A 14,293-nucleotide genomic window follows, 5' to 3' on the forward strand; every position below is an offset into this window, starting at 1 on the left:
ATACAGATAAACATATATATATATATATATGTATGTATATCTATCTTAGGTGAGGCCTTGTATAAATTTATTTTAATTAAATGTTAGAAATAAGGTTTATAGTCCTAAATAGTGCCTAGAGTCCTAAAATTTTACTGCTTGAAATATGCTTACGTTGCTTATAATTCCCCAGCACCCACTATGAATTTAATTCCTCATTTTTCAGCTCCTCTTTTTCAGAATGCTACTGCAAATGTCCCCCCTTTCCTGACATACTCAGACAACACTGGGCCTCTGTACGTGCCTTGGACCTGTTTGGGTCCAAACTCTAGATTTTTCTTCTTAACTGGGGACTGGCCTTTCTGCTGCCTGATCACAGATGATCCACTCTGAATCCAGCTCATTTAATCCAGGCTGATGCTGCCCATAACGTTTACTGAGATTGTACCTCAGGACAATGAGACCTAATACAATTACTCCTGGGAGACTAATCTATGTGGCTACTCTATGTGGCTTTTCTAAGGCCGAGATCAGCTCACTTTGATGCTGGGATCCTTGGTCCTTGGTTTTGGTCCTTGCTCAGTCCCTAGTCTTGCCTTTGTCCTCATCTATGAGGAATTTCCTTAGATTTGTGTTCAGTCCCCAACATTTATACCAAAGAGGCATGGCCTTGAATACTGACACAATCTCATTTCAGTTAAACTCACATTTCCTTCGGCTTCATTTTGCTCAATTTATATGTGTTTCAAGGTTTCTTTACAGGAAGAGACATTCACTGTAGATACTTTACTTTGATCTAGCTCATTTTTGTAGCAAAGGTGTGATCATCCTGAGATGTTGCCAGAAAAACTGCATAAGAACATAGCAATCCAAGCAACCTTGCTTCAAGAGATAATTTTTAAATGTGTATTTGAGATTCAAAATAATATTTTTTGTTTTCATTTTCTATTTTCTTCTGAATAGTTGTACAAAGTAGATCCACCCACCTGTATTGGAACAAGGAATGTTGGGCAGCAGAAGCTATACATAAAATATATGCAACATTAATGCAATAGAATTTTCATAGACCCAACACAGACTATATTGTAGACATGATTTTATGTGATAAAAATCAAGCCATGCAAACTAGAGCATCTTTAAATTTATATGTCAGATCATAATATTTTAAGAGAGTTTTTCTGGAAGAAAGGAATAACCTACTTCAATACTATTTCCAAATCTTACTTCTGTATAAAACTCAAAACTTTCCAGCGTTTCAGAATCATTCTTTAGATTTCTTCCATACATTCCAGGGTCCCACAATTGTTAAGGAAAAGTTGTGGTCTAATTGTCTTCTGGAATATCAGTGTACTGTTGCTTAGATGAAGCAAAAGAAACATGAGTTTGGAAACTAGAGGATGAGCAAAAAAATGTAGGATGACCTCATTTATACCTAAAACAATCTGGTTAAAATTATTCACAAATTCATCTAGAATTGATGTTCAGTTAACCTGTAAAAAAATTTGCAGGTTCTCCTCTATTCGAGCAGCATCATGGAAAGCCAATGTTTGTGAAAATCAGTGGCCCAACTGTGATTATTTTCCAAGTTAGTATAAAGAATGTGGGACAATGGCATTGTTTCCAACCCAAGATAGTAAAATGTCATTCCACATAGCTCAGTTACCTTTCCCTTTAAGGTTACTCCTTGACTTTCACTGTCTTTGCAGACCTATGCTCTCTGACCACTTGATAGGTTTATTTTATTATTATTGGTGATGAGAATTTGTTTACAATTTGGTTCTGCCAATATGCTGACACTGTCATGTTCATAATGACAGTAATGTGTCTGCTTGACCTCAGAGTTGTACCTAGAAGACATGAAAAGGTACCTGGAACATAGGATTTAGTTAACATGTAACTGATGAGCAGTTCATGAATGAAGGAGTTACACTTGTCTGTGTGGGCTTGTCCTCTTCCATAAGCTTTGGTTAGTTCTTGTCTGTGCATTCATTCTCATTCTGAGATATGCATCTGTCCCTTGGTGCATAGTTTACCTGTCACTTGCTACCCCAACTCTCCTGTCCACTTTCAGTACTCAAGTCTGAATTTTTATGAAACACATGTTAAAGATCCAGATTGAAAATATCAGGGATCAGAACATGGTGTCACAAAGTATGTGTCTTTGGCAGGCTAAGGACTTTGAAATTAAGGAGTTGGAAAGGGCCTCAGACACATCAGCTCTCTATTCACCCTCCACTTATCTCCCCATCCCCTTTCTCCTTCAAAGCTATTCTTATAAACTAGAATTCTTCTTCTTAAAGGCAAGTCACACAGAGTAAAACTTCCATCACCCAAGGCAATCCATAAAACCTAGAGAAGCATGTGGCCTTCTACCACCTTTTCTATGTACAAGCTGACTGCAGGGAGATTCTATGACCTCACTTCTGGGAAAGTATGTCATCTTACCCTCTGGAGGTTTCTGATCTGTAAGCAAAGGGAGGAAGTTCTCCACACAGAGAGAAGGAGAACCAGAAAGAGAGAGCATGTGAGATCTTCCCACCTCTGAGGACTGTCATCCACACAGCCCTTCTGCCCAGTGAGGATTCTACATGGCAGTCTATGCTTACTTGAGCTTTAAGACCCACATCAGAAATTACCCCTGTCTTTGGCTCCCTGTTTCTGCAATTGCATATGTCATGGATGTCTTTTTTTAATTTTGGGGGATATTATTAATGCAGAATGAGCTTTGTTCTGTACATTGCTATGTGTGTAACATATTTTCATTACTTCTATCCCTATTACAATCCTCTCCCGTACCCTCCTTGTTCCCAGATTACCTTCCCTGTTTCCAGAAATCAATCTCCTAGATTCTTTTCTTCTTCCTCTTCTCCTTATCCTCTCCTTCCTCCTCCTCTTTCTTTTTCTTCTTCCTGTCTCTCTCTCCCCTTTCCTAAATTGCTCAAATGAAAATAAACATGTGATATGTAACCTTCTGAAATGACTTATTTTGTTAATTTTGTGATGTCCAGTACAATACATTTGCCTATAAATGACATTTCTTTCTTCTTCATGGCTGAAATACATGTGTGGCATTTTCTTTTTCCATCCGTTGATGAGCATCTCAGCTGTTTCTATTGCTTAACTCATGAGCCACAGTGTTCTAAATGTGCTATGCGTGTGTCACCAGTCTTTCAGAAATATATCAAGGAGTTGTATGTCTAACTTTACAATAGCTTTATATCCCTATCAAAAACAGGGGTTCTGGGACAGAGGTTTAGCTCAGTGGTGCTGTCATCTGCCTCACAAGTGCAAGGTCCTGAGTTGGATTCCCAGTACTAAAAAAATAAAGAATAAAATAAAACAGGGGTTATTTCCATGTCTTTTTTCACCGATATCCATTGTTTTTTGTATTATTGATATCAGCCATTCTAACTGGAGTAGTGTGGAATTTCATGTTGTTTTGATTTGCATTCCCAAAAGTTCTAAAGATATTGCACATTTTTCATACTCATTGGCCATTTCTGCATCTCTATTTTAGAATTCTGTGCTCAGTTTACTGATTGTTCTCATTTACTGATTCATCTTTTTGTCTGAATGGTTTTAATTTTTTCTGAGTTATTTCCATATTGTAGACATTTATCTTTTGTTGGAAAAGGAGCTAGAAATGAGTCATCTGTTCTGTACATGGTAACTTCAGTTGGTTGATTTTGTGGTGCAGAATATTTTAAATTTCATCCAGTCCCTTTTGTTTGATTCTTTTCCCCCCATTAAGTTTATTGGTACATTTTAGGTATAAAATAAGGTTACATACATCATTGGGATCTTGTACCATTACATGAGTATCTTGGTTCTTATTTTTTTCCCCTTCCCCTGCCCTCCCTTCACCCCCTCCACCTTTCCCTATTTGCAAAGACTTTGTTCCCATTTTTCCTTTACTCATAATTTTTCCTTTCCCTTCTTTCCTTTCCCCTACCCCTCCCACTTCCCGTACTCCTTTAGACCTTTACTTACTATTGCACAATATCAACTATACATTTTTAAAATTACAATATCAAGATCTAGGAGACATTACCACAGATTTTACAGAATTTACAAGGATATAGAAAGCATATTATAAAAATCTGTTTTGAAATAAATTTGACAGCTTGTAAGAAGTAGCTTGGAAGACAAATTAATGAAACTGACTCAGGAGGAAATATAAAGTTTGAATAGCACCTACTAAAGAAAGTATATTCCTAGCTTGAAAACCTACCTATGTGACAACAGCAGGCTCATATACATTTTAACTGATAAATTATATCAAACATTTAAAGCAGAAAAAAAAGGAACACTTCTTCCTTCATTTTAGGAAATCAACATTGTGCTAATCCTAAAACTGGATAAACACAATAGAAGAAAAAAGTATGAACATAGGTAGAAATTTGTTTAACAAAACAAACTATTAGAAGTCAGATCTGGCAGGATGTAGAAAGAGGTTTTATTATAGGGATGGCAGTGTTGGTTCAGCATTGGAAGATCCACCCCCAAAAGTCATCATTTAAACAGAGGAAAGGAAAAAGTCATATGATCCTGTCACTAGTTGGAGAAAAAGTATTGGACTAAATTCTACAGCTGTTCATGGTAAAAAGCTATCAGGAGACTAGAAGTAGAACAGAACCTCTCAACAGATTAAAGACATGTACTCCATACTTCCAGCGAGAACGCCTTATATGAATGGAGAAGATACAATGCTTTCTCCTTAAGGTGGGGAACAAGGGCAGATATACTTACTCTTTATCTGTCCATTAAACTTTGAAACCTAGTCCCCACCAAAATAGTCTGACAATAAAATGACACAACTAGGATAGGATTGGCACTGCAGAAGCAAAATCTTTATATGTAGATGAAATGATCATCTACAGAGAAAATACTAAGAAATCTCTAGGAGCCCCTAGAACTTGTATTTGAATTAGCAGGATTAGAAAACTGAAGTTATATATAAAAATTCAGGTCTATGTATACTTTCTATAAATGAAGAATTGGATGTTGAAATTTAAAAGTTATATATGAGTACAAAGGACATAAAAAAGTAAAAAGAAAAAAAAACAGTGTTGGAAGATGTTTAGTACCTAATTTTAAGACTTCCTCTAAAGCTACAGTAATCAAGGCAGTGTTGGTGTAAGGAAAGACATATAGATCATTGGAAGAAAACAGAGAATCAAGAAATAGAACCACACATACATGGTCCACTGAGTTTTGAAAGATTATTTAACATTAACATTTTATAGAATATAAACTCAATTCAAGAGCCAAGGAAAAGATAGTATTTTCAGCAAATGGCACTAGAACACCTGGTATCCATATATAAAAAATTAACCTCAACCCTTTATTTCCATACATAAAAATAACTTGAAAGGATCTATGAACCTAAATATGAAAGACTAAAGCTATGAAACTTTAAGAAGAAATTATAAGGGAAAATGTTTATGAATTTAGGGTAGACAAGAACTTCCTAGGATACAAAAAACATGATGTATAAAAGAAAATAATTGATAAATGAGATTCCATCAAAATTTAGAACTTTAAATGACATCATTAAAATGAAAAGTAGTCCTTAAACAGACCATATTTGCAATGCATATAACCTATGACCAAAATATATAAAGAACACTTACAGCTCATTTATAGACAACCCAATTAAAATATAGACATAAGAAGATGATAAATAGCCAGTACAGCTAAAGGAAAGGTGTGCAACACTAGAATCAGAAATATACTAATCAGTACAATAACAAGATTGAATTATACACTCATTAGGGAGATGAAGTTGAAAGGTTTAAAAGCCTTATCATGAATTTTTCTTTTTGTTGGATTCTCCCCCTTTGCGTTAATTTGTCACGCCCAATGAATTCATTCTGCTGGGCTTCCTGGGGTTGTGATCCTCATTGTCTTTTCCTAGGATATTGTTTAAAATGTTTTGGAGTGCTGGTTTGGTATTCATGAAGTTCCTAAGGTCCTCTTTATCATGAAAGTATCTTATTTCTCCATCAATTTCTGAAAGATAGTTTTGCAGGGTACATCAATCTGGGTTGGAGGCTGTTTTCCTTTAGGGCTTGAAATACATCACTCCAAGCTCTTCTTGCCTTGAGGGTTTGCATTGAGGAGTCTGCTGTGATTCTGATGGGCTTTCCTTTGCATGTGATTTGTTTCTTTTCTCTAACTGCTTGTAGAACTTTGTTCTTTTGTTGGGTTTCTGGAATCCTAACTATTATATGCCTATGTGTAGATTTTTTTAGGTCAAGGCTAGTTGAAGTCCTACATGCCTCATTTATCTGTATGTCAAGTTCTTTTCCCCTGCTTGGGAAGTTTTCTGCCATCACTTCTGTGAACAGTTTTTTTTATGTCATCTGCACTCTCTCCTGTTTCCTCATTGACTCCAATCAGTCTTATGTTACTCTTCTTTGCATTGTCTAGCAGCTGCTGGATTGCTTTCTTGTAGTCCCTTACAATTTTAAAGCAATTTTTCTTTTCCTGGCCACTAATTGCAATCTTATCTTCTATATCTGAAATTCTGTTCCCACATTGGTTCAATCTGCTGCATAGACTTTCAATGGAGTTTTTAATCTCCTGGAAATCTGTTTGCATCTGTTTTATGAATTCCATTTGTTTCCTATGTTGGGATTCCATCATGTTCCTCAGTTCCTCTATGTTTTTATCTGTGCCCTCTCTATATTTATTAATCATGTCTTGCACTATGGGCACAATCTTTGCTGTTATCTGAGAAATTATTTGTGATTTCACTTTTTCCAGATCCTCTTTTGTTGCCAGTTCAGGGAGTCCAGGTGGTTGAGTATCAGATTGTTCCATCTCGTTTCCCTTTGGGGTTGCTGTAGGTGATCTGGAAGTGTGGTTTTGAGACTTGTTTACATGTCTTCTCATTTCCATGGTGGGGGGGCAGGGTGCTGCAGGCACCTGTATGGCACACCTACTCTTCCCTAGGAGCGGTGCATTGGCGGCCGGGGAGCTTCTCTGTGGTGCTAGGATTGACTCACCTCCTCTGCACTAGGAGCACTGGAATGGTGGTAGGGGAGCTTCCCTTTTTTTTGATTCTTGACATGATGTCCTGTGTCATCAGGTCCAATTCCGGGAGGCTTTTCATGTGTCTATAGCTTCAAGTATTTCTTCTGTATTTTCTCACAAAAATCTCAAAGTTTTCAGATCTCTCTCTCTCTCTCTCTCTCTCTCTCTCTCTCTCTCTCTCTCTCTCTCTCATATGTAAACTTTGATCCATTTTGCTTTGATTACAGGGAAAGAGATAGGGATCTAATTTCAATCTTCTAGACATCCAGTATTTCCACCACCATTTACTAGAGAGTCTGTCATTTTTTCCTCATTTGGTTTTGGTTCCTCTATCAAAATCAGATGACTAAGGCTGCATGCGTGTGTGCCTGTGATTTTCATTCAGTACCAATGACATATACATCCACTATGACAATATACAGCAGAGTTTACTGTCTCTGGCTTTGCAGTGTAACTTGAGATCAGATAGTGTGGTTCCTCCAGTATTGCTCATTCGGCCCAGGAATGCTTGAGGTTTTCTGGGCTTTTTGTGTTTCCATATGAATTTATGATTGTTTTTTCTTGTTTTGTGAAGAATTTTGTTCATATTGTCATAAGGATCACATTGAATTCCAAATCACTTATGGTAATATAGCCATTTTAATGATGTGATTTCTACCTATTTATGAACAAAAGAGGTATTTTCAAATGTGAGTGTCATTGAATTTCTTTCTGTAGTTTTGTTTTCAGAGGTGTAAATCATGCTTTCCTACCTGCAGCTCTTTTATTTCTCTCTTTTGCATACTTATCGTGGTGAAAGTTTCCAGTACTAGTCTCACAGTAGTGTTGAGAGAGGACACCTGTGTCTCATTCCCAACATTAGAGGAACTGATTTTAGTCATTCCCTATGTTGTGTGATGTTAGCTTTGCTCAATTTAAAGAGCAATTCTTCTATCCCTTTTTTCTTCAGGTGATTTTTTTCATGAAAGGACATTAAAGTTTGTGAAGCTGTTTTCTATGTCTATTAAGAACATCATGTGGTTTCGGACCTTGCTTCTGTTTATGTGATGTAATGTATTTATTGATGCATGTATGTTGAACCATTCTTAAATCGCCGTGATGAAAATACCTTCGTCAGACTGTGTCATCCTTTCAGTCTGTTGGGGAGTATCTTATTCAATTTCCAGGTGTTTGTAATGTGTCTGTGGTTTATTTTGCTTTTATTCTAATTTCTATATACTATGTTCTGATAATAAAAATGAGATAATTTTGATTCTTTTGCATTTATTTTAGAAGGCTTTATGAACAAGTATGTGGTGTATTGTGGAGAAAGCTCCATGCACTGCTGCCAATAACGTTTATTCTGCTGTAGTACTGTGGAGCACTATCTAGATGACTATTAAGTCCATTTGTTCAAATGTGTGTATCAGCTTTGATGTATCTTTTTGCATTATTTTAGTTTATCTTTTTGTGAAAATGGAGCACTGCATCAGCAACTATGCCTCTGTTGTTGTTTATTTTTTTCTTTTATGTCTATTACTGTGTTTCTTTTATGAAGTAGGTACACTGATGTTTACATATATATGTATAAAAATTGTTCCATTATTATCTGTGCATTAGTCATTTGGAAGCAAAAACAGTTGTTCACATTTTGCTGTATTATGGTGGTGTTTGTGGTGTATTATGATCTTCTACAAATGATATTTCTATTATATAGCATTCTGACCTGGCACCCTAAAACAATCATAATATCTTAAATTATTTCAGACAACTAACCTCCATTACATGAGCTATACAGCGATATAAGAAAATAAGCAATGGCAAATATAGCTTAAATGTTTCTGAGTGCCACTCAATTATATTATGTTTTCTTAATAACATGATATAAGTGTTCTCTAGGTCATATCATAAAGAAAATAACTTAGTCTTAATTTATTTCAAATTTAAGAATTTCTTTGCCTTAAATGTTGCCTATAAACTCAAAGATTGCTTTGCCAATGAAAAATGATAGCATAATTTTTCTAAATCACAGAAATACATACAAATGAAAGTAAAGTAAAACCACATCTTATGAAATTGAGTGGAAGTGGAACCCATAAGTATATGAAATAACTGAGACCCTTATGATGAATGATGAGCCCAAACAGCATATTGAACAGTACATGTTTATTAAAACTTAGTTCTCATTGCAAAGAAAAACAACTAGGAATACCTTCAAGGACTGATTCTAAAATCATAGATAGCAAAAGAAGAATTAATAATAATTTTATATAATATTGATATAGGATATTATATTTCATTGTAAGGTTCAGAAATTTCAGTAATATTGTACACATTTAAAAGATTTGAATAAACTAATTGATAAGCAAGTTGCTAAAACTTCAACATATTCCTAATTTTAAAGATGGAGATATTGCAGTTAACTTTACACATTTAAAATAACAAAACATAATTTTATGAAAACTAATTTAAATTTCAACAAATAAATAATTCTTCTACTCATATGCTGAGATTAAAACAATCCATATAATTTTTTAAATATTTATATAAAAAGTTTGCCTGAAAAAATAAACAATACATTATAAAATAAACTTAAAACAGCAAAGAAGAATTTAAAGTTGCAATTAGAGATTGTACAGACAGAATATTTAGAAACTAATTTTTTATTTCTCTACCTAATTTTATAAATACCACAATTCTATATTCATCATTTATCCTTTTTTTTTTGCAACTTTCACCATTAAAATGTAAAACAAATGAGGCACACTGTTCAGTAATTTATCACAACCACAAAGAAATCGGCAGACAGGCAAAGAGGCAGGGGCTGAAGCTTCTTGTCCCATCTAAGGAAGCTGTGGTTTAACATGGGGAGCAGGTACACACCTAACACACGCTACTGCATGCAGGTTTTTAACTTGGAAAATTCACAATATTCCAGGTTCAATGTATTACACAATCAGAGTCTTGGTTTTTCCCATATATTGAGAACATGTTCCTCAGGCAGATGTATTACAAAGACATTATTAGATGTTACAGTTTTAAGTTACTACAGAAAGCAGAAACAATTACACAGGAAATGAGAGAAATCATATTGAACAATATCGCTATTAATAACCATTTATTTAAGAGAACATGTACAAAACTGTCAAAATTGCTATTGCATTTCTCTTTTCTTTAATAGTTTTCATTATTTGCCAAAATTTTCTAACTTCAATATTGATCACTTTCTTAAAACTTAATTCTACTTCCATATTTTACTTTATTATGGATCCAGTATGTGGAACTACTGGCTTCTTTTTTTCTTCTGTTAGCTTTTCATATGTTGGACAATTAAATTTACCAAAAGAAATTTGTAAAACATGGAGGAATAATCTTCAAAAGCGGTATGCATTAAGATATGTTAGGAATTAGTGTTGGTGGTACAGGGGTGAGCAGAGCTGCTTTCCAAAATATGCTAGGAATTCTAGTCTTCTGATAATAATGGGCAGCATTTACATTTGTCATCCTAAAAATTTTACATCTATCTCCTGATCAGATGATGATGGAATTATATATCTAGTCCAGTTGAGGGAAATTCATCATAAACTTTTGGTAATAATGAGGGTTATTCACTAAAATGTTTCCAGATCTAGAATCCAAATGCTTGAATGTTGAATTTGAAAGCAATTGTTACTAAGCACACTGCCCTTATTCTCTATGTTATAAGCAGAATGAGCTATGAAAAATGCAGTCATTTTTTATTATGAAATTCTCTAAAATTTCAGAAAGTGTGAATACTTTATGAGAGTTTAAAAATGGCACACATTTTTTTTCTTTTGCTCATTATTTGCCCTAAAATGCAGTTTTTTTCTATTATAAATTTTTCCAAAAACTGGAGAAAGCATGAATACTGTATGAAAGCTTTAAAAATGGCATGCACATTTTTTTCTTTTGCACATTAGTTGCCCTAAAATCCCATGAATTTAGGCATTGGATTTAACATATACTTGATGATTTCCAGTTTCAGTATGAATTTCTACAATAATGCTCATGGCACCGTCCAAGATCATGCTTAGTTAAGGGCAACCTAAGCAGCACAAAAAGATGAAATTACTTTCAGAGAGAGACCAAAAAATTCCCCAAAGCAAAAAGAAAGACAGTGTAAATGCTTAACTTCACTGTTATTTTAACTGCCTGTGGCCCTCTATCTTCTGCAGGGCTCTCAGGGCAGCGTGCTTCACCTCTTTGTTTCTGAGACTGTAAATGAGAGGGTTCAGCATGGGGATCACAATCGTGTAAAACACAGAAGCCACCTGATCCCTTCCCAAGGAGTAGGACGTCTTCGGTTTTAGGTAAGTAAACATCATAGTGCTGTAGAAGATGGTGACACCCAGGAGATGGGAGGCACAGGTGGAGAAGGCTTTTTTCTTTCCTGCAGTGGAATTAATTGTCAGGATGGTAGAGAGAATGGACAGATAGGATCCAGATATGGTGATGAGGGACAGCACTAAATTGGAGCCAGCACAAATGTATACAATGATTTCAGCCTCATGTGTGTCACTGCAGGACAGGGCTAAAACTGGGGCTGTGCCCCAGAAAAAGTACTGGATGACATTAGGAGTGGTGGGAGGAGATGGGGAAAGGGAAGAGGGAAAGGGAAAATTATGAGGAAAGAAAGAAACGGAAACGATGTCTATGTAAATAGGGAAGGGTGGAGGGGTGAAGGGCGCACAGGAAATGGGGAAAAAATAAGAACCAAGATACATCATGGACAGACACAAGCACCCAGTGATAAATGTAAATGTATTGTATACCTAAAATGGACCAATGAAAGAATTTAAGCAAAAAAAAAAAAATTAAAAGTAGAACAGCCCTGTGATCTAGAAATACTGCTGGTTTGTGTACATCTAATGGAGGCAGGGTAAATCTGGGTCAAAGGCTACTAATTTACAGTTAGGAACAAGAAATTTGGTTATGCTTTACACAGGAGGAGTGTGACTACATTAAAGTACTGTAACTTTCCAAAAAATCTAGAAGAAACAATTTTGAAAGTTTTCACCCCAAAGAAATGATAAATATTTGATATGATGGATGTGTTTGCCCCAATTGAAACATTATGCAGTCTATGAATGTATGGAAATGTTGCTATATACCTCATTCACATGTGACATAAATTTACAGTGTGGTGAAATTTTACAAACTGTACACAAGCTTGTGAAAAATACCTAGATAAAGAGTCAGAATGTCCCCAGTTCTCCCACTAAACTTCTTTATTTATCTTCTAGTCACAGGCACCCCTGCAAAAGTAATGTCCTTCAGAGTAATAATAAACATAGAAGTCAGTGAGTTGTTTTCAAAATCAGGGTTTGGAATCTTAAATTCAAAACAATCATGGTCTTTAAATGTCACATAAGAATTTTGATAAACACGTACACCTACACAAGTAAATCAACTTATAAATTATTTCTAACATCCTAAAAACGTCTCAAGCTTCTAGTTTGTATTGGATCAGTTTCTTTTGCCCTCTGCTTTTGTCACTTAAAAATTATACTTGTCAGTGTATTGCATTTTTCATTGTTATACTGCTGCCATGTCCACAATGAGATACAAATGCCAGCGCATTGGAGGAAACATTGTGAATTTTTTGTCTTCCACTTAGCAAAACTTTGGTATCTAACTATAATTTTTAACTCTTAACCGTTGGTGAGTCTTCCATTTTGTAAATGTACTTTTACTTATATTTATTTGCTAATGTTTATTCATTGGTTACTTCCCTGAAATATACACATTAAAACTTCCTGCATTTCTTGGCAGATCTTGATATCACATTTCTTCAGTCCAAAGTTTATGAATCTAATCCCTCTCTGAAGGCTTTCGTGGTTGCTTCCAAATATCGGCAAATAGAAACAAAGCTGCTGTGAGCATGAATGTGCAGAATTTTGTGTAGAAATACGTTTTCAGCTCCTTTGGATCTGTAACAAGGTGTATGTGTGCTGGCTGGCTTTTTAGTAAAAGTGTATTTCACTTGGAAAGAAACTTTCAGGATGAGTGCTCAGGTGGCCGTGTCCCCAGCATTTCCACTGCCCCGAGTGAGCCTGCCCGGTGCTACACAACCTCGCCTGCATTTGTTGTTTACCGCATTCTGAATTTTAAGCATTGCATCAGAGGAGTAGGAGATCGTATGATTTTTTTTTTTTTGCCCATTAAGTTTATTGGTACATTTTAGGTATAAAATATAGTTACATTCATTATTGGGATCTTGTACCATTACATAAGTATCTTGGTTCTTATTTTTTTCCCCTTCCCCTGCCCTCCCTTCACCCCCTCCACCCTTCCCTATTTGCAAAGACTTTGTTTCCATTTTTTTCGTTTTCTCATATTTTTTCTTTTCCCTTTTTTCCTTCCCCCTACATTCCCACTTTCGCTGCTCCTTTAGACCTTTTCTTCCTATTACACAATATCAATTATACATTTTTTAAGTTACAATATCAAGATCTAGAAGACATTACCACAGATTTTACAGAATTTAAAAGGATATAGAAAGAATATTACAAAAATCTTTTTGAAATAAATTTGACAACTTCTAAGAAGTACCTTGGAAGACAAATTAATGAAACTAACTCTGGAGGAAATATAAAATTTGAATAACACCTATTAAAGTAAGTATATTCCTAGCTTGAAAACCTACCTATATGACAACAGGCTCATATACATTTCAACTGACAAATTATATCAAACATTTAAAGCAGAATAAAGAAGGAACACTTCTCCCCTCATTTGAGAAACTCAACATTGTGCTAATCCTAAAACTGGATAAAGATAATAAAAGGAAAAAGTATGAACATAGATAGAAATTTGTTTAACAAAACAAACTATTGGAAGTCAGATCTGGCAGGATGTAGAAAGTGGTTTTATTATAGGGATGGCAGTGTTGGTTCAGCATTGAAAGATCCACCCCAAAAAGTCATCATTTAAACAGAGGAAAGGAAAAAGCCATATGATCCTGTCACTAGTTGGAGAAAAAGTATTGGACTAAATTCTACAGCTGTTCATGGTAAAAGCTATCAGGAGACTAGAAGTAGAACAGAAACTTCTCAACAGATTAAAGACATGTACTCTGTACTTCCAGTGAGAATGCCTTATATGAATGGAGAAGATACAATGCTTTCTCCTTAAGGTGAGGAACAAGGGCAGATATGCCTACTCTTCATCTGTCCATTAAACTTTGAAACACAGACCCAATCAAAACAGTCTTGCAATCAAATGACACAATTAGGATAGAATTGGCAAGGTAGAAGTAAAATTTTTATATGTAGAT

The sequence above is a fragment of the Heterocephalus glaber genome, unplaced genomic scaffold (genome assembly GCF_053883595.1).
Source record: "Heterocephalus glaber isolate CG9 unplaced genomic scaffold, H.glaber_assembly_v1.0 deba00001806, whole genome shotgun sequence".
In the NCBI taxonomy this organism is placed as follows: Eukaryota; Metazoa; Chordata; class Mammalia; order Rodentia; family Bathyergidae; genus Heterocephalus; species Heterocephalus glaber.